General features: G+C 37.9%; 1 protein-coding gene and 1 long non-coding RNA gene across 24 annotated transcripts in view; one reads left to right on the top strand and one right to left on the bottom strand.

Annotated features, from left to right (window-relative positions):
- The window catches only part of Plekha5 (pleckstrin homology domain containing A5), a 231,805-nt gene that overhangs the window by 103,357 nt on the left and 104,370 nt on the right, over positions 1–24,078 (top strand). The window contains exon 1 of one of the 23 annotated variants that reach the window (XM_021259125.2): positions 20,973–21,290. The exons of the other annotated variants lie outside the window; for them this stretch is intronic. The gene's annotated coding sequence lies outside the window, so the exon portion shown is untranslated. Of the gene's footprint in view, positions 1–20,972; positions 21,291–24,078 lie in introns of those variants that run through there. 23 annotated transcript variants of the gene reach the window in all.
- LOC110349418 (uncharacterized) lies at positions 843–15,086 on the bottom strand. The gene is made up of 4 exons (XR_002395359.2): positions 14,875–15,086; positions 11,768–11,918; positions 10,397–10,550; positions 843–1,453 (listed from the first exon to the last, which is right to left on the bottom strand). It is a non-coding gene; the product is annotated as an uncharacterized LOC110349418 (long non-coding RNA).

Below are 24,078 nucleotides of genomic sequence, written 5' to 3'. Positions count from 1 at the left end.
GTCTTGTGGAGTGGGTGGGTCTCACGGAATAATTATTGCTCGAGAGAAGAGGTGGAGCAAGGCGGTGGTGAGAAGAGGTGGAGCAAGGCGGTGGTTACCGAGCAGGGCCACCACACACACTTGGCCCTTTCCTGCCAGGTTGTGACACAGCCAGGAGGACTCTCTCCACGTCATGGGTGCCATGCTGTATGGACCCTCCAGCCACCAGAATCAGAAGCCAAATCAAACTCTTTACTCTGTAAGGTACTCAACCTTGGCTATTTCCTTATAGCAACACAAAACCAACTAAAATGTAAACAAGAACACCTTTAATCTCAGTACTTAACTTAAAAAGGGAGATAATGGGAAAGAGGAAGAGAGAACTTTTGTAAATAGGAAAGGGTCCACAAGAAGGGAGGAGACATAAAAAGAATTAAGGTGTGTCATGTACATGTTACAACTCCCGACAGTGAATGTACAGTAAATCCCTTACGTACAAATGAGTCCCATTCGGGCAGGATTATTCATAAATTGGGATGCATTCATAAATGAGTCTTATGTAGTACATCTGTGAAAATTAGCAACTCGAATATTTGTAAATCAGGGACTTACTGTAATCATTATTTATCATAAACATGTACTAGTAAAAGTTTTTTAAAAATTGGTGCTGTGTGGGAACCGTTTATCACTATGATAAACATTTTAGTCGTTTCTGAATGCTGAGAAGAGTGGTTTACTATTAAGTACCTATTCCCTACTTTAATGTTAGAATTATTATATATTTGTAAGTAATTTTAAAAGAAATAATGTATAGTTCCATTTCCTTTTTTCTTTGTTGCAGATTTTTTTTTGTTATTAACAAATTTGGATCTAGACAGGCTTTTTTTGGTAATAAAATCATTCTTAAGAGGCTGTATGCACCTGTTTAGGAAACAAAGATGGTGACTTTTAACTATCAGGGATCCTGTCAGGGCTGGGTAGTAAGTAACTGCAGGAGCACTTTTTATCCTAAGCCAAGCAGAGTGTGAATATTAAAGGGAGGGTGCCCCTTCCTTACACTGTGTCCTTGGGTGGCCTAAGACATGCGCTGCACTGCCCTCTCCCGGCTGAATAAAGGCGGCAGGATGGAAGTGGATGGTCTCCTAAACCACGGGCTGGGCAAATTTGTCCTCCTTGACAGAATTGTTGCTGGTATGATGAAATTAAGGCGCTTGAGATGAGATTTTATTGGATCTTGGTGGGTGGCAAGGGCAACTGGAAATGTAGTCACAAGTGTCCTGTTAAAGGGAGGCAGGCGGAGATTTCAGGCACATTTCAGGGTCAGTAACAGGACCGAGGAATGCCGGCAGACAGGAGACGCTGGAAGAAGCAAGGGATGCAGCTCCTCTAGAGCTCTGGGATTCTTCTCAGGGCCTTGATTTCTCTCTGTCTGCCCCAGTTCCGCCGATTTCATCCTGATTTCTGGCCTCCAAATCTGTGAGAGAATAAATTTCTGTTGTTTAAGTCAATAGGACATGTCAGAAGACAAAATTACAATAGATTTAACTGGAAAGTCTTAATTGGCTTTTATTTGCAGTTCCCTCTGGAGCAGGTGCTGAGCACAGTGAGAGAAGAGTGTGTATGCGCTGTAAGGCTGCACAGGTGAGAAGTGATGCCTTCTGCCCAGGGAGCTGAGGCTGTGGGTGGCTGCCCATAGCCAGTGATGTCCGCGTTGGGTTTTGAAAGGCAGATAGTAAGTTTTGAAAATGGGACAAGAATTTTAAACTGGTAGCAAGCATGAAAGTAGATGTGACAATAGTGACAAAGGTAGGCTCAGGATTAGCTGAACTTGGATGGGAGATAGCAAACAGGGGAAGAATACTCACCAGCATTTGAATTTTGAGATGAAGAGTTCAGCAAAGAAACTGGTTCCAGTGGGAATTAAGAGGTTTGGGCATTTTGAATTTGCAGCCTGGATAAAGAATGAATTAAATCACTTAAGGATGGCTTACATATAATGAAAGAGGGGTGAAGATAGGGCCTGAAAGGAAACCAGTGTCTGCCTGCCGGACGAGTCCTAGCAGAAAAGTTTAGTGTGAGAGAAATCGAGGACTGGGATTGGGAAGACCAGAACAGAGGGTGTTAACTGTGTCGGGCACGACGTGTTGGTCCTGTGAGATGAGGGCCGAGAAGCATCCTTCAACTTGGTCAGTTAGGAAGGCGGCCTTGGCTTTCACTGAGGAAGGGAGAGTAGAAGTAAGAGTACAGTTAACGGAGGAGTGAAGGGTGTGGAAGGGAGAGAAGAAGTGCAGACGACCAATGTCGGACTCGCTTGGGGACCAGTGAAAAAGAGAAATACAGTGACATGATGCATCCAAGAAAGAATGAGAGTGACTAAAGTGTATTTTTAAGCTAGTAAATATGAGCCAGTAGAGAGAAGCACTAGTACATGGAGACAAGACAAGAACCAATTGTTAGAACAAGGTCTCAGGAAAGTTGGGAAGAAAATGGATCGAGGATTTGTCATGAGCCCCTCATCTTGTGAAGACCTCAAGAAAGCAGTAAGAATGGGCATCATTACAGTTAAGATTTATTTAGGCTGGAGGACATCTAGTACAGACGTGGCATGGCAAGGATTAGGTAGATGGCTTAAGGAGAGTGGCAAAAACTTTAGAAGAGTTGCTAAAAAGAGTGGCAGCAAATGAAAATGTTGCATGCTAAATGGTTAAAAGTGGGTCTTAAGCTGAGAAGGAGAAATCCTTAATCACAGCGATCCGCATGGGTAGATTCTGGCTTTCATTTGAAAGCAAGCATATTTCTTTGCCTTTTTTTTTCTCCAAAATTTATTTGCTTTCTAAAAACTATTTCTTCTTTTGGAGTACTTGGAAACTCCCTGTAAGTTTAAGTTTGTTTAGGTTAGCCAAAAGTTTTTTTTTTATTTTGAAATATAAAAATGTGTTATGAGCTATAAATAATACAGCAGCTATAACAAAATCCAGACACTGAGTAACTATTTGAGTGTTTAGTGCTCTCCAGCATGCAAAGATGCCAAGAAAATATGGCCCCTGGCATGGTAACAGCAGAGATTTTAGTTTCCCGAAAGAAGTGTGAGAGTGTTTGTGTTCACTGCATTTACGTAGTTTGGATAACAGCAACCCCCGCCCCCATACTTCAAATTATATTTTTAAAAATTTGAAAGCACTTTTTTATTTGAAACAATATACTCATATCCTTTTGAGAAGATGTCATAAAATGAGCCATAGGGCTCACTCCTACTCTTTGAACCTCTCTAAAAATTTAACAGTGAGAAGGAGTCTCAAATTATTTAGCAAGTTTTGAAAAACCTGTTCAACCAGTATAAGAGAAGATGATGAGATAAGAGGTACCCACTATTAACATGATAAGTACAATATCAGTAGCTCAAAGAAGTGCTGGATTTTGGTTCTCTTGACTAAATTTTTATCTCCATAGGTGAAATGATAATGTAACAAAAAGTCCTCAACTTATGAATAAAATGTATTAAAGAGTTGTAATTTTGAGGGGTGTATGAATTACGTTTGTTTATATTAGTTTTCTAGAAAAATTATAACAAGATAAAATAATGTCAATAAAATACAGAAAAGTTCAGAACCACCCAAAAAAAAAAAAAAAGTGCAAACTTGCCAGCAGTGAACGTCATTAGCATTGCTTTAACCTGTAACAGAGCTTCAGCTTTAGTCCTGTTTCCCAGTGTAAAGGGGAAACGGAAGCTATCATCCTGTCAGAAACAAACATATTGACTATTTATCCAGAGACAGCTTTTCCTTGCATAGAATTTCTTGTGTGGGTTTTTATTTAGGAACCCTGGGTGGTGTAATAGACAATTTGCTTCACAAAACTTTTGCCGCAAACAGGTAGATTTCCTATGGTTTTTCATTATTAGAGCAGCCTTTGGGGGCAAAAAGCTAAGAGTAACATAGATCACATTTTAATGGCGGTAATTCTTAGAAGTCCTAAACTAATGTGATCCTTCTGGCCAGTAAGCTTTTTGTAAGGCCGAGCCTGAGCCTGGACTAACTGCCTGGGGACTCGCTGGGCGGAGGGCTGCAGCACAGGGACCACAGCTGGAACTTGGAGGAAACAAAGCTTGGACAGAAGAATCGTGTGTGATTCAAGATGCAACCACAATTTCTGTCTGCCTGCTTCTCTTAACCTTTTACTATAACCTTTTAATCAGACTTTCCTTCCCTTTTCTCTCTGCACCGAAAGTTCTCCAAGACTTCTTTTCTCAATTCTAACGATATATATAAGTGCTCATAGCCATTGCAGCAAAACTGCATTTGATAGTCATTTTCCTTTCTTAGAACAGCATTGTCTAAATTAATTTAGCATTGCCAATTTGTTATTATTTTCAACCTTAAATGATCATGCTATATATGATTCAAGTCTGTGTTATAATTGTGATTTTTTTTTTAACTTAATACCAATTAGTAGAGTAATAAAATGGATTTATGGGGTTTCCCGGCCACTTACACAATGGATATCCTGCGCCCTAAACACCTAATATATGTCAGGCACTATTCTAAATGCTGGGGAGATGATGGCAAACGAGATTCACGGCATTTGGGAAGCAAGCTTGCAGGGTATATTTAGGCTAAATATGCATGGGATGATATGTGTGATGTGTGAAAAGCTTGGCACAGGGCCTAGCACATAGTGCTCAATAAATTTTAATTGTGCTGGTTGCTGCTGTTGTTGCTGTCATCATGCCTATTGTGGGAAAAAATTGAGGCTTTAAATCAGAATGCATGTGTTTAAGAGGGATGAATAGAAATGTAGTACATGAAGAAAATTAGAAAATTAATCCAGAGACCCTGGGTCAGAGTAAAGGAGAATTCAGTATTGTGGAAGCGAAGAATGTAAAGATTTTCAATTGTCAGAAGCTGCATAGACATCAAAAGAGTGAGAAGAAACAGACCATTGATGTAGCAATTACGAGAATATTGGTTGACCTTTAAGAAAGCAGTTTTAGTAGCATGGCTAGTGTGGACTCTAAAGGAGTTTGGCAGGAGAAAGATGGAGGCAGTGAGGGAAGAGCACTTTTTAAACTTGACAGGGTTTACATAATACTTGTAGGCTTTAAGAAAAGTTAAATGGATTACATTAACTTGTCTATTACTGCCTAACAAATCATCCCGCATTGTGGTATTTAAAACACAGTGAGCGTTTTGGTGGAGAAAGAAATTGCTACAGTTCAGCTGGGTGATTCTGGCTGTGGATCGCTGGTGTCATCTCGGAGACTGCCACCACAGATACAACTTCAGTTATTGCAGTGAGTTAGAAAGTAAGCCTTACTGGGGGACTTGAAATTAGTAGAAAAGTAGGTGGCCTCTCTGGGATTTTGGGATCTGAGCCAGACAGGCAGGGGAATGATAGTGTTGCTTTAGGCATCAAAGATAGTGCTTCACAGAGAGTTGTAACTGGTCGTGTTTTCTCAGAATACTGACTACTGCAGTTTCACATGATAGAACTGAATTATATTTCCCAGCTCTTACTCTTCCTTGTAATTTTTAAAATTAATTACACTGGAGATACCAGTGATTTTTTTAAAATATCAAATATTTAATTAGTTGGCAAGAACAATAGAGAATGAAGGGTGCTAAACACCCAACTAGATATGCTTTGTTCTCATTTGTGAAAGGACCCTTAATTTCATTAGATCCAGCAAGAAGCAACAGCCTGCTCTTTTCTGTTTAACAACTCGTAGATTATTCTCTATCAAATGTATAACCTGAATTCATGTTAGCATTCAGAGAACAGTTAAAGCATTTTTCTTTCTATTTTTGTCAAGCGTACTACCCAACAGCAGTTAATAATCTTCCCAAAGATACTTCTCTCAAAAAACAAATTTACATAAGGGGAAAGTCAAATTATTGATTTTTTTTTTAATGCCTTTGGTTGGATGATGCTTCCATCAATCACATTGAATGGCCGTTGTGATTTTTACTGAAAATAGAGAAATTAATTTCCTTTAAATTGTTATTCATACATTTCCAGGTAATATGCCCAGCACCTTGAGAAAAGTTATCGATTAACTGATTTATAATCTCCATCATTAATCTTGATAGAGTATGAATAAAATGAAACATGGGTTTTGCCAAAGGCCTAGAAGTGGACATACTATTTATGTGGTTCCTTTTTTCTTTCTTTCCTATCCTTTTCTTCTTTCTTTTCTTCTATTTTCTTTTTCTTTCATGGCTCATATCTTAAAGAGTATAATTCTAGATCTTTTATAAAGCCAAAATGTCAGAATTCATAATGAATATGTTAAAAGCTAGTGTGCTGTTTCTATGATTGTGCTTTATTTTTTTTTTTTTTTGGTCATTTCTCCAAAAGAGATTATGACCTTTGGATTGATCCCAATTTTCATGCTGCTTTTTAGAAGAAAAAAACCTAAAAAGTCAAGTGGTTTGTTATTGGTTCCTAGACAAAATTCTGGCACAGGCAAATTGATGAGATTGATTTATAATCTATTCTGCAGCTAATTATGTGAGTCTGGACAAAAAGCTTCATTAAATTCCTTCATTAAGAGCCAGGGATTTTTAGCTTAGTGGCACCACGCCTGCCTCACAAGTGCAAGGTCCTGAGTTTGATCCCCAGTATGGAGTGGGGGGCGGGGGCTAGAGGAAATCCTTCATTAAAAATATTCCATACTCAACAATATGAAAAAAGACAAGTCAATTAAAATGAGCAAAACATTTGACCAGGCACTTTGCCAAAGAAGATATACAGATGGAAAATACTCATATGAAGAGATGTTCAACACGTCTGTCACTATGGAGCTGCAAATTAAATGACAGTGAGATACCATACACACCTATTAGAGTGGCTACAACCCAAAAAACTAACAATACCAATCGCTAGCAAGGTTGAGGAGTAACAAGAGCTCTCATTCATTGCTGGTAGGAATACAACACTGGAAGACAGAACAGCAGTCTCTCTTACAAAGCTAAACATGGTTTTGGCATACAGTCTTACAAAACTGCTCCTAGCCATCTGCTCAGATGAGTTAAAAACATGTCCATACATAAACCTGCACATGAATGCTTATAGCCGCTTTATTCATAATTGCACAATCTGCAAGTAACCAAGAAATCCTTCAGTAGGTGAGTGATAAACTGGTATGTCCATTCAACAGAATATTATTCATCAGTAAAAAGGAGAGTTATCCAGTTACAAAAAAATTTAAGATGGATCTTAAATGTGTATTGCCAAGGGAAAGAAGCCAGACTAGAAAGTTTATGTATTGTATGATTTCATAGACATCCCAGACATGGCAAAACTAGAGAGACATTTATAAGATCAGGAGTATAGGGGACAGAGGAAGGGTTAAATAGGTAAAAAAAAAAAAAACCACAGGGGTTTTTGTTTTTGATTTTAGAGTGGTGAAACTATTCTATATGATCCTGTAATTGTGTGTATGGAACATTATTCCTTTATCAAAACCTTTTAAACTATACAACACTAGAAGGAATGCAGGTGTGCAAAAATCATTTGGGAAGTCAGGAGATCCAAGAAGCAAATGCAGACTGAAGAAAGAGCCTAATTTCCTTGTTGATGTGTGACACAACCTCATTGAAGGGCATGAAGTAAAAAGTGCTGACCTGATTATTTCTGGCAATTAGCTTGTATGACTAAAGATAAAAGAATCTGTGCATAAATACTTTTTTTTTTTGGTACCGGGGATCTAACTTGAAAGCAACAGTTTTTAAATCCTCAGCTAGGTTGTTTTAGGAATGTTTGTGTTCATTTCCCAATTAGCGTCTATAATCTATCTGTTATATACACCAAATAACTTTTTACTTTAAAAATCTTAGTAGTTGGGAGGCTGAGGCAGGAGGATCACAAGTCTGAGACCAGTCCAAAAACTAAAAATATTAAAAAAAAAAAAAAACCTGGGTAGAATTGCCTTTTAAGAATGTAAACAGCCTAACTTGATGATTTGTTAATTCTCAACTTTAGGAATTACACAGTGCACTTGCGCATGCAGACAGCTTACACACATCATCCCCCATTGCTGTGCACACTCAGTAACTGTTTTTTGGTTTTTGTTTTTTGGGGGGCACTGGGGATCGAACTCAGGACCTTGTGCTTACCAGGCAGGCACAGCACCACTGAGCTACATCCCTGGCCCCCAAGTAATTGGGTTTTTTTTTTGTTTTTGGTACTGGGGATCGAACTCAGGTCCTTGCGCTTGTGCAGCAGGTGGTGAAACCACTGAGCTAAATCCCCGGCCCCCACCCCGCAGTAATTGTTGATTAAAATAGTGAACAAATGAAGAACTAGCACAGGTTCTAGAAACTTCCATTTATTGATAACCAGCCTCTTCCTCTGAACAATACAAGATGACTTACAGCAAAAGACAGTAGTAAATTAATGTATAAATAAGAAGAGGTGGAAAATCAGTACCAAAGAAAATGTGTTTGAGCCAGACCCACAAGAACATGTAAATGTCTTTTGAAATAGAAGCACATTAGTTTTTTTGATACAGCAACAGTGATGTACCATGTATTTCCAATAGCTAGAAGAAAGGATTTTGGAAATTTTCATTGTCAAGAGATGATAGATGCAATACAGGATAGATGTATTTAACCTGATTTTAACATCATATAGTATATACATGTATCAAAATACTACATTACCCCTTTAATATGTACAATTTTATGTTTTTAAGTATGTTAAAAAGTAAATTTTAGGGCCGGGGATTTAGCTCAGTAGTGCCTTCACCTGCCTTGCAAGTGCAAGGTCCCAAGTTCAATCCCCGTACCAAAAAAAAAAAAAGTAAAAGTAAATTTTAAAAATCTTAAATAGATGAGTTGCTTTTTATAGATTAGCAAAGTAAGTAGTTTCTTGAGATGGAATCTGCTGATGAAGATGCTGTGACTATTGTTGAAACAACAACAAAATATTCAGAATATTACAGAAACGTGGTTGATGAAGCACCAAGAGTTTAAGAGTATTGACCCCAATTTTGAAAGAAATTCTACTCTGGGTAAAATACTATCACACAGAGACATGTTACAGAGAAAGGGAGAATCAACCAATGTGGCCAACTTCAGTGCTTGTTTTTTTGTTTTTTACATTTTATTTATTTATTTATTTATTTATTTGGTACCGGGGATCAAACTCGGGACCTTGTGCTTGCAAGGCAGGCGGCAGAACCACTGAGCTAAATCCCCAGCTCCTTCAGTGCTTGTTTTAAGAAATAGCTGCAGCCACCTAGCCAGAATTCTGATTTTCTATGTATGTAAGTAAGACCTCTTGCCAACCACATATTTTTTATATCTCCTTTTTTTTTGGTACTGGAGGTCGAACTCAGGACCTTGCACTTTCGAGGCAGGTGCGTGGGCACTGCTGAGCTAAATCCCCAGCCCCCAACCACATATTTTGAATATTACTCATCTCACCTTGAAAACGTATTTCCAACACCCCTTGTGCTGACTGATGAACCTCCTGATGCAGATTCAGATAATGATATTTGAAGTGTTTCAATGTCTTAGTGGCCCTGAATGTGAGTTACTACCTATATCTCCTACCTGTGTTAACTAAATGCTTTCCTTCACTGTTTATTGGGATATATTTTAATAACAATGTAACAACATAATATATGGGCAAGATTTTCTTGTTTTAATCTTATGCTAGAAAAAATAATACAGCTGCTTAATGAAAGCCTATAATTTTACAGGTATTACAGGTATTATGTAAGTTACTTTTTTAAATAATGCAAATCTGAGGTACTGTTAATAAATAGTACATGTAGTAGTCAATATGGCAGAAGCACAGACATGTCCATGATTGACTGAAGTTGGTCTTTTCTTGATAGAATTTTACCATTAACTCTTTTCTCACTTGTTTACGTTGTCAGTGGGTGTTGGTCTTACATAGTATAAACTAGTTTCCTGTTTCTTGTTAAAATATCATCCCAAGGAAAAACCTTTACCTTCTTTATAACTAAATGGTGCCATAGATGTTTAAACTTAAATGGCCTTCAGTTTTAGAGAACTTTATGAAATATTCCTAAGTTTAATAAGACCAACTTATGAAATTTTAGAATTTATCTTAGTGATTGTTTTCACTTAAAGCATTTTCAGTAACATCAGTATTGAAATAAAAGTACTGTGATAACATTTGAACAGTATATGGCTTAATTATATATACAGATTCTAAAAGTAAAATATCATCTACTAGTGAGAAATATGTTTGGTACTTTATATTAGAATCTGTGAAAATGGGGTTTATATCTCTCATCCACCACTGTGGGATGACAATTTCAGGACAGTAAGGGAAAGGACCGGGTGGGCTTTTGGGAATCCTCGGTGGCATACACAGGAAGCACTCAGCAGGGCTGCCGTACCAGCCTGCAGCTGGCACCCTTTAAGGCGAGAGCCTTGGTATCTACCTGGTTCAGGCCTTGGCACTGCTGTGTTTGCTCCTTCTTGGGAGAGATGGAAGCCCCAGCTTGCACCCATTCCACCGGGCAGAAGTATATGACCCTTGCCATTGCTGTTCTCATGGAGGGATCTCTGGGCCAGTGCAGAACTCGCTTACCACATCTAAAACATTTAAGGGCAAGATTTTAATTTTTCTCCCTTCCTCCCTCTATTGCTATTCCTTTTCCCTCTCCCTCTTTTCTCCCCCACGCCCTCTCCATCTCTCTCCCCGTCTCTCATTGAAATAAGTGCTGCACCACTGAGCTGTATTCCCAGCCCCTTTCCAGTTTTGGTTTTGAGACAAGACCTCTCCTAGTTGCCCAGGCTGGCCTCCAATGTGCAATTCTCCCATCTTAGCTTTTCTCTCCTTGTTAATTGAAAATTTTCAAACATGTAAAGTTTCTAGATGAAGATGGTGTTTTCATACAATTTGCAGGTTTTTCCTTTTCTTTTTTTTGTTACATTATCCTGTGTGGTTTGCCTTGTAGGAAAGGCCACTCTGATAGAATTAGTTAGGAGCAACAGAAAGTAAGAAGCAGTTTGTTAATCCCATTTTTCTTGTGATAAATAAACAAAGAAATAAATTAGAACATTTCAAACTACCAAGGAATTTGCTCAAGGATCTCCACAGTAGTAAATATTACATTACTTTTTCATTTGTAATTTCTATCTGAATGTTCCTTAGCTTATCTTTCTCCTGAACAAATTAGATGGGCAGTTGGGCAGTTTCATATGCAAGGTGGGAATTACTCTATCAGAATATAGACTCATATTTGAAATCTTAGAATGTTGGATATAATGAAGAAGATCCCAATCCAGGGAAGAATTGTAGAATATTTGATTAAAGTAAGTTGAAATACTACTGTCCGATTTCATCAGCACCTTCTTTTAGATCTTTACATATTTCATACATCTCAATTACTTTTAAGTTACAGTAAAAGGCATATAGCATAAAAGCAACCATTTTAAAGTGTAAGATTCATGGTCATTAAATAGATTCATTCACAGTGGTGTCCAAACCGTGACCTCTACCTGCTGCCAAAGCATTTTTATCGCCCCAAAAGGCAATATGGTGCTCATTAAGCAATTATTCCCCATTTGCCCCTCCCTCATTTCCTGGCTACCAGAGCTAATCACCTTTCTCTCCCTGAATTTACCAATTTTAGGAATTTCTTATAAATGGATTATAGGCCAGGTGTAGCGAGACGTGCCTGTGATCCCAGCACTTGGAAGGCTGAGGCAGGAAGATCTCTGTGAGTTCAAGGCCAGCCTGGGCTACATAGCAAGACTGTCTCAAAAAAGCCACACACACAAAAAAATGAAATTATGATATCCCTGACTTTTTGTGCAGCTTCTTTCACTCAGCATAATCCTTTTGAGGTTCATCCATCTTGTAGCGTGTATAGAAATTCTATTTATAGGTCTGGGGATTTAGCTTAGCGGCACCACGCCTGCCTTGCAAGCACAAGGTCCTAAGTTCAATCCCTGGTACTGCAAAAAAAAAAAAAGAAAGAAAAAATTCTGTTTAGTTATTTAGAAATTTTAATCACTGAATCACATTCTATTTTATGTAAATGCCACATTTTGTTTATCCATTCATTCATTCATTGACATTTGAATTGTTTCTATGGTTTGGCTATGGTGAAGAGTGCTGCTGATTTGTTTGAATACCTTTTATTACAGTTTAGCTCAAGACGGGAATGGCGGAAAAAATAAGAACCAAGATATATCATGTAAAGGTACAAGATACCAATGATGAATGTAATTTTAGGTATTTTTAGGTATTTTTTAGGTATTTTATACCTAAAATGTACCAATAAACTTAATGGAGGAAAAAAAGAAAACAGTTTAGCTGAAGAAGTTAAGACATAAACTGTTTTCTTCAGTGACTGCACTATTTTACATTACTGTCAACATTAAATATTTATGCTGGCATTCAGAACTGACTCTGGGGCTTCCAGATTAAATTCTGAAGAATCAAGAATTTTTGTTATTATTAGATAATATGTTATGCAGTCTTTGAAAGGAAACCCATGAAACTGGTCCATTTCCAGAGTTTGCATTTGAGTATCTGTACCTTGTGATCCTCGGTTATCAACAAAAAATTTTAAAACAGGGTTTAAGAATTGGATTTAAGGGCCCAGGATTTAGCTCAGTGGTTCCTCCACATGCCTCAAAAGCACAAGATCCCAATTCTGATCCCCAGTACCAGAAAAAAAAAAGAATTGGATTTAAAAATAAAAAAGAATTGGACTTAACTTTTATTTCAATTAATATACCTTATTCCTTTTTTGTTTTGTCATTTATATCTAATTATAAGTTACTTTGAAAATACTTAGCTGATTTAGGGGTGGGAAAATTAGATACACAGATAATTGAGGAGTATATCCCTGTGTAAGCAGTTTCAATATGCCTTTTATTTGGTTGACAGTAATTTTACTGTACAAAATCAGTCATATCCTTCCTGTTTCTAGTTGAATACGTCTCCTGTGATATTTTCTGTTATGTACAACTTAAAGTTTTGGCAGCTTAATCTGTTTATTGCTCATTGTTAATGTTTTCCAGTCACTTAATGCACTGAACTGGTTTTTTCATGCTTAATTACATTTTGGTTTATTAATCTGGCACCGGATATGACAGATCCCTTTTGGTGCCTACCAAGCTGCTGTCCATTCTTCCCTCCAACTTTCTTCCTGTTGGAAAGAGTCCAGATTTTTTTCTAGTGGGTTTTTTCTTTCCTGTGCCTGTGCTCTGGGAAGGTGAGCTTCCTCAGCCCCAGGGTATGAATAATAGTTATTCTTAGAGAGTCAGTCCTGTTGCCTGTGCCAGTGATTGGCATAAGATGAAGGTGACTTACACACACAGTAATTTCTTCTTTCAAGTAAAACAGCCCCAGAGACAGGCCTTATAGGGTTAGAGCAGCGCCATGGATCACTCCATTTTCCTGCTTAAGAAAATAAGACTTCAAACAAGACTTCATTTCTCAAGGTTATTTCATAGTCCAGATGGCTGGCGTGACATCCAAAAAAGATAAAATCAGAGAGTGAAAAGATTACTTTCCTAGGTGAGTCAGCTCCCTTTAAAGCATCTTTTCCAGAGGTCCCACAGGCCACTCTTGTTTACACTGCAGAAACTACTCCTCGTGGTGCTACTTAGAAGCAAGAGAAGCAAGGAAAAGAAACCCTAGGTGTTCCTAGAATAAACCTGAGCAAGCAAGGAAGAATGAGCATTTGGTAGCAATCAATGACCCTTCGTGCCATAGCAGCAGTTACAGATATCAAAGTTTGACCTTGTCGAGAGCTCATTATAACTATTTCAGAAAAACCTTTGTAAGAGAACATTTCATTCAAAATCTAAGTAGTGGGGTATACTGAGTCAGACTTGTTTCCAAGTCGGTATCAGTGCTCATTTTCTAGTGGATGTGGTGTTGTGTGCCCATTTTCACAGCTGATCAGGAGGCTGAAGCAGGAGGATCATTTGAGAATAGGAATTCAAGGGCAGCCTGGGCTAGTAGTGAGAAAAATCTTTTTCTTTTACACTGATGTGTTTACTCACGGAATTTATTATCTCTGGGCAATGGGAGCGCATTGAGATCCCGACCTAGTGCTTGTACTTGTCCTAGTGGGGTTGTTAGTATTAGTCCTATTTCATTTTTAAATGAAACTACTTCATAGTAAAAATCAGCTTCCTTTCAAGGGAATTTGTCATAAATCCACACCCTAGCCAGCCCTCCTTGTAACTTATAATACTCTGCTGACAAGTCTCCTTCCTTTAGCACCCTCTCTGTCCTACTCTCTGACATCTAACCAGGCCTCTTTATAATACCACCTTCGACCTTGTTCTTCACCTACCTTTCTAAACCGCTGCATTATAACCAAGCCACCTCAGCACCTCACTTTAACCCCCCACTTCTGTACTAGGGATTGAACACAGGGCCTTCACACTGAGCTACATTCCCAGCTCTGACTCAGTATTTTTTCCTTTGGTTTCCTGTTTCCTCCTCTTCAGATTCCCATCCTTTATAAGCTTCAAACTCAAAATTCTTCCCTATATTTTTAGCCAGGTACTCATCTGCACACAGCTAATTTGGATGTCTCATTTCTTTTTTATTTTTAAATTCTCCCACAGGATCTAGAAAAATGCTAGTTTTATAGAAAACAAAACATTATACTCTGTAAATATTTGTTAAATAAATGACAAGCCTGGTATTAGCCAAGAAGATTAAATCTCAACCCAGGTTTATTTCATCGATTTTGGTTTAACAGATAGAAAATATGTGTGAAATTTCTAATACACTTCTAAAATAAGAGTAAGTGTTTTGATTTAAAAGGAAAAAAAACTTCTTGGCTAAGGAATTTGTACAAGTGAAGTGGAAAAGGACAAAGAAATTATCATAATGCTGGTGGCAGAAACATGAGTGTAGAGGTGTGGAAATTTGAAACTGTACCTTCGTTTGTTGGGTTATTAGACAGCAAAGAAGTATGTGGTCTTGCTTTTGTTTGTTTTGTTGTAAGAGCGAATTCTCATCCCCCAGTGTAATTCGGTGTTGGCAGTCCCGGGGTCTGGGATGAAGCTGAGGCATGAGTCCATCTGACTGCCCAGGCCCACTACACAGAATCATAATGAGTAACGGACAACTGTCAAAGTCAGTTGCTTTCTCAGGTCCTTTCTCTGAGTCAGCTGCAGAGCAAGACGTGTCTCCTAGGTCCCAAGGCTGTCTCTCAATCATGAGTCTCCCTAAAGTATTCTGTCCTGTGTGGGCTGGCAAAGCATTTGAAAATGTGCTTGCTTCCTTGGAAAAGAGTACGCAGGAATTTCTTAAGTCAGTCAAGCCAAAACACAAAGCAATCACTGTGGAGTTTCTCTGAGGCCTGGTTGTTGATGATAATGAAACCAGTCGTATGTTTGATTCTATTCCTGCATCAAAAACAGACTATGTATCTTCCAGGCAGATGCTACAAGTGAAGAATTGACTGTTCATACTTGAATAATACATATTTTGTTGGTAAATCAGCCCTTTTAGAAGCCTAGTTTAACATTTTTTAAATTTTTTTCATAGTGAAAGTCATTGTACTTGGTTAGAGTGTAAGTCACGAACTAATGTAATATGTGGATATTCATTTAACTACTACAGCATAATCATTAAAGTGAAAATGTAATTCTCTACTGAGAATTCATATTTTTTTTCCATCAAGTGAAATTGTCTTCAAGGACTCAAAGAGTTCACATGTGGCAAAGGAGATATAAATGTAATACCCATTTCTCCTGTAGGTCAGAAGTTGAGATTTCATGATAGGAAAAAACAAAGGAAGGTGAGACGATCAGTTTTAATACCCACACCTTTGCTGTCTTTTACATTGTATCTCTTACTTTGGTTTGTACTTGATTGTATAAATGAACATCTTAGTGTGTTAGTCTAGTCTCCATGAGTATATACTGTACTTTTTATTTATTAAATAATTTATGTACGTCTCCTGCTGGCATGGCCTTTGAGATGCAAGTACATAGACTCAATTTTGTTGGTTGTGCGGATTATTCCTGATATGTAACTCTGGAACTACCTGAGCAAGGGAGGTTGGGGAGATCTCTCTGAGAAGGTAACATTTGAGCTGGACCTGAGTAATGTACATTGGTGAGATATGGAAAAAGGATTGGAAAAAGAAATAAAGAGAATTTAAGATGTCAAGTCAGTGCAATATTAAATTGGCTGAACAGGGCCAACTTTTCATTAATGGCCTGAGAACTGGATATTCTCAAATCAAAAGGTTCTGAATCCTGCTAGTAAGCAAGTATACTTCAATAGGTAGCACTCCTTAGGAAAGAAGATTCTGGTAGCATAAAGGGCTTTTTTCATTATAATTGGTTTCTTCCTGAGCAGGTGTTTATGGATTAATTCAATCCTTAGATCATTCACCTCTTCCAGCTACTTTTTCCACAGGTTTGCTGTGTTGTGAAATTTTAACTCTAACAGAACACTGGTGTAACATGGAACAAGCCTTGCACATTTTGGGTAGTAAATTGAAAATATCTGGACTCGTTATGTTTCTATCCGATGAGGGTGGCTAGCCTAGAGCTTATTTCTGTTCTGGACTTCAGCTGACACAGCAATTACCTGTAACAGTAAATGCATGGGATCCTTGGAACTTTTCTCAGGTCGTCATTAGGTGTGAGTGTTAGGGCTTAGGCCTAGAGTGTACCCCAAAAGTCTCCTGTGTTCAGAGGTGGGGCTTTGGGAAGGGGACTGGATGGTGGTGGTGCTTGGTGCTGCTGAGTTCCTAGGTGCAGGTGCTGTTAGCAGGTGGGGCCTGTCAGAAGAAGCTGGGCACTGCGGTGTGGCCGGAAGAGTGTATTCTTGTCCTTCCTCCTTCCTTCTTTGCTTCCTGAGTGCCACAGGTTGAGCAGCTTTCCTTTGCCTTGCCTTTCCACCGTGTCGTTTCTGCATTGGAGCCAACCAACCAGAGACCAAATCCTCTGAAAACTCTGAGCCAAAGTAAACCTCTCCACCCTTAAGTTGTGGGAGTCTGATGTTTTGTTCCAGTGCCAGGAAAATGACTGAAGCAGTATTTAGTTTCTTTGAATTGATTTACTCCTTACGTGATTACTAAACTTTTAACAGAAGATAAATGAGGATATGAGGGAAATACCATATTTTCAAATTATTTTAAATGTGGCATTTTGTTTTTTGGGTTTGGTTTAGGTGTTGCTGTTGTTTGTTTGTTTTGTATTGTTTTGTTTTGTTTGTGATACTGGGGATTGAACTTGGGGTTGCTGAGCCACATCCCTGGCCCCCCTCTTATAATTTTGAGACAAGGTCTTGCTAACTTGCCAGAGTGGCCTCGCACTTGGGATCTCCTGCCTCAGCTGGGATTGCAGGTGTGCACCACTACACCCAGCTTGGTGTTTCTTTTGAAATTGTGACGATATGGTACGGTATAGGCCAAGGTAAATGAATTTAGAAATTTGAGTAAATGGAAGAGGAGGCTGTTGTTATTCTTACTTTGCTCTGTGTAAATCTAGGGTAGAATATGTAGTTGATCTCTTCTTGCACTAGTATTTTTTGGATCTGAAAGATTTATACTACAGAGATGCGTGCCCAAACTGCACCCCACACCCCACTTACTTATTACAGAGTGCCAACACTGCTCTTAAACCTAAATACTGAGGTTTTAGCTTAGAAAATAAAACTCAAACATTAGCATCTTTTGTCTTAAAAGAAAAACAAGGAACACAAACGTACTGTAGGTTTGCCACCCCTGGCCTAGGAGATAAAAATCAGGTGGTGAAACATTTGCATGCTTCATGTTATGCAGCAGGGTAGGCAGTGTTGGAAAGCAGGGTAGGCAATGTTTCTTACTCCTTAGAAGAAGTGATTTGGATATTAAGGATGAGTACATTTGTACCAAATTAAGAAAGCAGTCAGGCATTGAATGCTGGAGAACCAGATCAGATAAATCCAGGTGAGAGCTGGCATTTTCAAGAAGAGTAGTCAGGAGAAGTACTGAAGAAGAGTACTAAAGAAGTGAAATAACAAAAAAATGTGGAAAATGATACATATCACAACTGGATCCTTGGTCATTATCACGTGTCTACCTGAGGAATGCACCCAAACACTGGCAGAGAGGACTTTTGAGGCCCTCAAGGACCTATTCTGTCACTGTTTAATGAGGTATGGTTCCTGCTTTGTGGTGTAGATACGCATGAGAAAGAGAATCAGGATTCATTGGAATTTAGGACTCCCCACTGATTTGAATGGAAGCTCATTGTTCTACAAAGTAGTGGAGTGTCCATCTGCACCGTGTACCTCAGCTTCCTTTCCTAAAATGTGGATTGGGCGAGTGTTTGTGAGAAGCTGGGCAGAACCCTAAAAGACAGTGGTAAAATTGCCCGGTATTCCCCCTTACATAGTTTCTCTGTTAACCGGGTACCTCCTCTTAAATGAGTGCTTTTATAACTCCTGCTGCCTCTGACTGAAATCTTATCGTGAAGTAGTCAGGACAGCTATCATTTTGTTAAGCCTTTCCCAAATTCCCACCGGCATTTAGCCATTTTCTCTTCTGGGTTCTGCAAATCAAGTTATGTTATAATGATCTGTTTACAGCTTGCTGTCCCCTGTTCAACTGTCAGTTCAGGCTCTTCTCACCTTGAGAGAAGGAAGGACCTTGTCTTATTCTGAGTGTAGGCCCGTGTGCTTTCCCAGTGGTAGATCTGTAAACCACAGGCAGGTGAACGAAGGGGCCTGCGCCTTGCAGAGAAACCACGAAGGAGGCACGCATGCTGCCACGCACGCCGGCAATTTCATAACCAAATACCCAGCCTGCTTCTTGCTTCAGGAACCCATACTCTTCTTGTCTTTCGACAGATTTCCACTGCTGAGTTTTCTTGTTTTTCTCCTGGCCGCCATATGCAGGACCACCATGTTACTGTCTGATTCTGCAAACATAGTGTGCTGCAGTTTTATTTAAAGGTCTGCCTTATTAAGGTGGGATAATTTTACTGAATACATAACAGCAAACACACCTGAATCTGCTAGAATAATGTAAAGCTTCCCTCTTCAGTATCTTTTCAAAGATATTTTGTTATTACTATCCTGCTGGCAAAATGATTAAAAGCTTTATTATGTAATAGAAGGTCTAATTGCTTTAAGGACAGGGATAATAAGTTTACTACATTTTAACCTTCATGTGTTCTGTTTATAGATTGTTACAATTTATATCATTTAAAGGGGACTATCCTTGGCTTGTGGAGTTGGAGGAAAAGTCTCATTGTCTTCTTTTTGATATTTGTTTGGTTTTGTTTTCTTTTGTTGTAAAAACTTTAAATCGAGTATAATTAGAAACTAGCAAATCCTTGACCTGAAAAAAAAAGTGGGAAAAATCATGATTCACTACTTTTGTAAAATATATGCAAAACCTTCTGACTACAGCAAACTATTGGCTTGCTTTTCTGTATTTCAAACTACACGATGAAACAATTTTGTTTCCTCAACTTGAGGTGCTATTTTTAATTTTTGTTACAGCATTTTATATGAAAGGAATGTTTTAGAACCCGTTAGGTTATGTGTTAAGATTTCAGTTTTAAAGCAACTCAGGTTGAACTACCTGAAAATTTTTATACCACTAGCATACTAACAAGATATTTTCACTATGTTTTTTAAAATGGTTAACCACCATTTTGAGTGAAGGGCATGAACTATATAGAGAAGAAATATAGTCAGCCATTAAGTGAGTCTGCATTTAATTGACAGTTATGTGGTAATACTGTTCTAATTGCTTTTCATGTTTTTCTCATATAAGTTTCACAAAAGTCTCATGGGAATTAAAGCATTATCCTTATTTTTCCATTTTAAAAAACAGACAGGAAGAGGTTGTGTAAGTTGCCTGTGGTCTGAAAACTATTGAAAGGAGCTGAGCTTGAACTGGGATCATCTGACTGTAGAGGTGACTGATGTACTTTTAACCTGTAAGCTGAACTGCTTCTGGTGTGAATAAGCATATGAAAAAATGTCTAACCTCATTTGCAATTAAAATATACATATACACAATTAGCACAGTGTGATAGCATGTGTTTTCTATTAGATTTGCAAAGAAGAAAACTGTCAGTATTCAGTATGAGTGAAGATATGGAGAAAGGAGAAATCTAACGTACTGGGGTACAGATAGAAGTTGTTACCTCTTTTTGAATGACTTTTTTACATGCTAAAAGCATGCATATGCTTCAACCTAGCCATCTCGATTCTAAGAGTTGTCCTGTACAGCTCAGCACAGAAAAGCACTAAGATAGCTGGGCAATGAGACATATTTTTTTTTCTTTTCAAAAGTTTTTTTACAGTGTTACTATAGCAAGAAATTGAAGTGCCCAGTAAGACACAGGGTTCAGATAACTGCGACAGGCAGCCACAGGGAAAGCTATCTGTCTGTGTCATGTTGGAAACAACATACAGTAATTGGGCTCCTTTAGGTTGAATAAATACGTGTTTATACAAAATCTGGGCTGAAAGGATGTTCGCCAAAATATTAACAGATATTGTATCTTCTAGTTAGTGCAACTTAGTAATGAAATGTCTTGGACAGTGTAGTTACTCTTCTGGAACGCATTATGATGTTGGTCAATACTAAACTGCTCTGGTGCCTCAGTTTCTTCTGTTGGGTTGTGAGGCTCTGTGAGTCTGTTAAGTGCTGACATACAGTAAGTGATCGATAAATCACAGCAACTATCTTCATTTCTGGGATATGGAAATCTAGGCAGTTTTAGCCTTTTTTTTTTTTTTTTTTTTTTTTTGGTACTAGGGATCGAACTCGACCTTTCGCTTGCAAGGCAGGCAGTGGAACCACTGAGCTAAATCCCCAGCCCTTTTTCATAGAATTTTGAAACATGTATTAACTTTGGAAACAGCAACCAAAAAAATTGCTTGAAAGGAGTCATTGGTCTGCTTACAGTTTTAACAGGAAATATCCATTTATTTAGAGCTAAGGTTATTTTAAAATTCTCATTAAACCTTTATACAAAAGCTGTTTGTAACCGTGTTATCTTGGTACTTTACCCTATGCTATCTGGCAATTGTAAGGAAATTGCAATCATATTTTACCCTTATGGCTACCAGGCATGCATAATCACCACAGATTCCTCCTGGAGAAGCTGCCTTAATTTGAGGCTGCAATGACATGTTGGAGTGTGACGTCAGTCTGGTGTCAGACTTCCAGAGTGGCAGGCCAGCCTGACAGCCACCCTGCATTTCCTTAGTGCTTGGTCCCCACAGTGCTCACTGGGAGCAGCTCAAAGACAAAGGAGTTCAGTCTTATTTTTTTCCAGTGTCCTTGCCGGTACTTGAATGTCTTTTTAAGAATGTGATTTTGATGAAGCCTGGTGAGTAATTCTTGTTACTTTTTTTGTGTTAATAATAGCTGATGTCTAAATGAACAGCAGTCCTTTTTCTCAGTTAAGATTCTGTGGTAAATAATTTTTGTAGCCCTAGTGTTAGGCATGGTGCCTAATGCAAAGGATTTACATGTTAGTAATGTTTCTATGACCAAAGTATTGAATTGTAGACATGTAATATATTCATTAGGTTTTCAGATGACTTGATTATTTTAAAATGTGAGGATTGGAGTGTCTTCCTCTTAGTTTCTCCTTAACTTGAAGCTGCATAAATACATAATGGTCTTAAATTGTTTTAAAACCTAGAGATTTTTATTCAAAAATCTCAGTTTGCCTTGTTTATATTTTAACTTGTTCAGAGAAGAGGCTTGCCCTCGCCAAAGAGAATTAGTTGAATAATTCCTCTGGCGTCCTATGGAGAAGCTGAAGAATATTCATTATGTAATACTTTTTAAATTCTTTAATTTTCGGGGGTCATTTCAGTGATGTGAGTCAAAGTAGGAATGCTTATTACTCTAAATTTAGGAGCAGTACACTAGCAGGAGATTATATATTATAGACAATATTTTACCATTTAAAGGACTTTTAGAAATTTAGAGAGCAGTATACTGCCATTGATGTAGAGGCTGGAAATTTTACTTTTTGAGGATTTAGGCTTTGTTAATAATATTAATTCATGGTTCATTGAATTGTACTACATAAATTGATTCAGTTCAAAAACATTAATGTAAGAAGTTGTATAAGATTTTGTGTATAGATGTAGCTGTTTTACTTATAATTTTTTTATGTGGATGGATGATATTTCAGGTTAATTCTATTTTTATTATACAAACTAGAGCCTTAAAAGGTTTTTTTTTATATTTTAACATTTCTGACAATTGTTTCCATGAAGGTTTAATAATAACTTTGATTTCAAGGTCTTCTGGAAATGCTTTAAAGCAAAGTTTTTCTTAGAGAATAGACAGACACTTTATACTTTTCAAGTCTAATTGAGAAAAAGGCAATATAAAATTCTTCCAAAAACTATTTTTGCTTCAATTTTGAAGAGTTGAAGAATAAGATTTGCTATATATTCATTTGAATAATATAGCTAGGTATTGAAAGGAAGTATTCTAAATTAACTTTTTATGTTAATGTACAAAAACACCAAATTTGAGGAATTAACCACCTCATAATGCCCAGTACATTATACTTCTATAGTTAAAAGCACAGAAATACAGTTTCAAGTTCATTTGTATTTAACTTGACAGCATTAATCCAATATCCACAATATTCTCCCCTTAAGTTGCAGAATTTTCAATTTTCAACTAAGATTCTGGCCAAAGCTAGCAAATGTAAGTACTGTATACAGAAAATTCATGAATGTTTCTATTTCCTTTAAAATTTTAGGGCTGGGGATTTAGCTCAGTGGTTTCGCCGCCTGCTGTGCAAGTACAGGGACCCAAGTTCGATCCCCAGTACCTAAATAAATAAATAAATAAATAAAATTTTACCATGAATCCATTTGATACTTTAACATGGTTTTTAAATGGTCTATATTTTAAACTTAAGCATTAAATTAGTGTAGTAATGATGAATTGGAATACTACATTTTAGACAAAGATGTTTTTGAGGTGGTGACCTCAGAGGTCATTGGTTGTTACTAAAGTTCAAGGGAGAAGTGACTTCAACTTTGTTTTGTATGAACGGAAATTAAGTCTGGTAAAATGAAAAGAGAAGGAAGTGTTGAGCAGAGCTGCAGGGGGATAACTTGCAATTGACCTACAGACTTTTATTTGAGTCTAAATAGTAGAAAACAGGGTACTTGTCTGTTTCTAGTGAGTAAGATATGCTTTGAGAAATGCTTTCTGCCAGTGCTGTAGCCTGCTTGAAAAATTACGTTACTCTTCTTTGTTTGAAATTTAGCTTGGTGAACCCAGATGGCTCATTAAGCCCATGACTTAAAATATATTTTTGCTTCCTTGTGGTGGACAGTACAAGACCTGTGCATATTAGATGCTTAATATTAATACTTCTTCACCATGAATAAATGAATCGACTAAGCATGTTAAATGAGTGGGAATAGCTTGGTCATTGTATTGGAGAAGTCCATCTTCTCTCAGATGATCAAACCCTGCCCGTTAGCTGGCCAGCTGATGGACACCGTGCCCTGTACTCTGAGGGGGACTTGTCTGGAGTGTGGAGCTGTCTTGGTGTCCTGCAGGGGCCTCTGCACCTCTGCGGTGGCTGTGGCTAATCACTGCCCTCCCCTCACTGTCTGTGCCGTCAGAAGCGGGCTCACCCTGCTGTTCTAGATTGGATCCCTAGCCCACTCTTGGCCCCTCTGTAAGTGAGAAATTTCTCAAGGCTTAGGGATAATAATTTGTTGACTGAGTAGATCACATACTGTGCATCTTTTCAGAGTTTAAAAAAATAATTATTTGAAATTGAACTGATTAAAAAAAAAACTAGGGGTATACATATTGTTTTAAATCTCATGTAATAAATTTCATTTTATTAAAGCTATCTTTCCAGAGCCTGGATCACTGAATGACTAAAAGTACTAGTTGTACTACCATATTGGTACTTTGAAAGAAAGCCCCCCCCCCCCTTAAACATGTTCAGATGACTTATTCTTGAAGTGGTTGTTTCGATAAAGCTCATGTTGTATTTGAAAATAAGCAAATATGTTTAATGAAGAATATATTAAGTGATTAGCTCTTCTTTCTATTTGAATTGCACTATTTGTCAGTTTGACTCTACTGAAAAGAATGTGGTGGCCCACACCTGTAACCCC

This window comes from Heterocephalus glaber, unplaced genomic scaffold, assembly GCF_053883595.1.
Source record: "Heterocephalus glaber isolate CG9 unplaced genomic scaffold, H.glaber_assembly_v1.0 deba00001444, whole genome shotgun sequence".
NCBI lineage: Eukaryota > Metazoa > Chordata > Mammalia > Rodentia > Bathyergidae > Heterocephalus > Heterocephalus glaber.
Note: the sequence above shows the minus strand (reverse complement) of the source record. Positions and strands in the feature narration are given on the sequence as shown.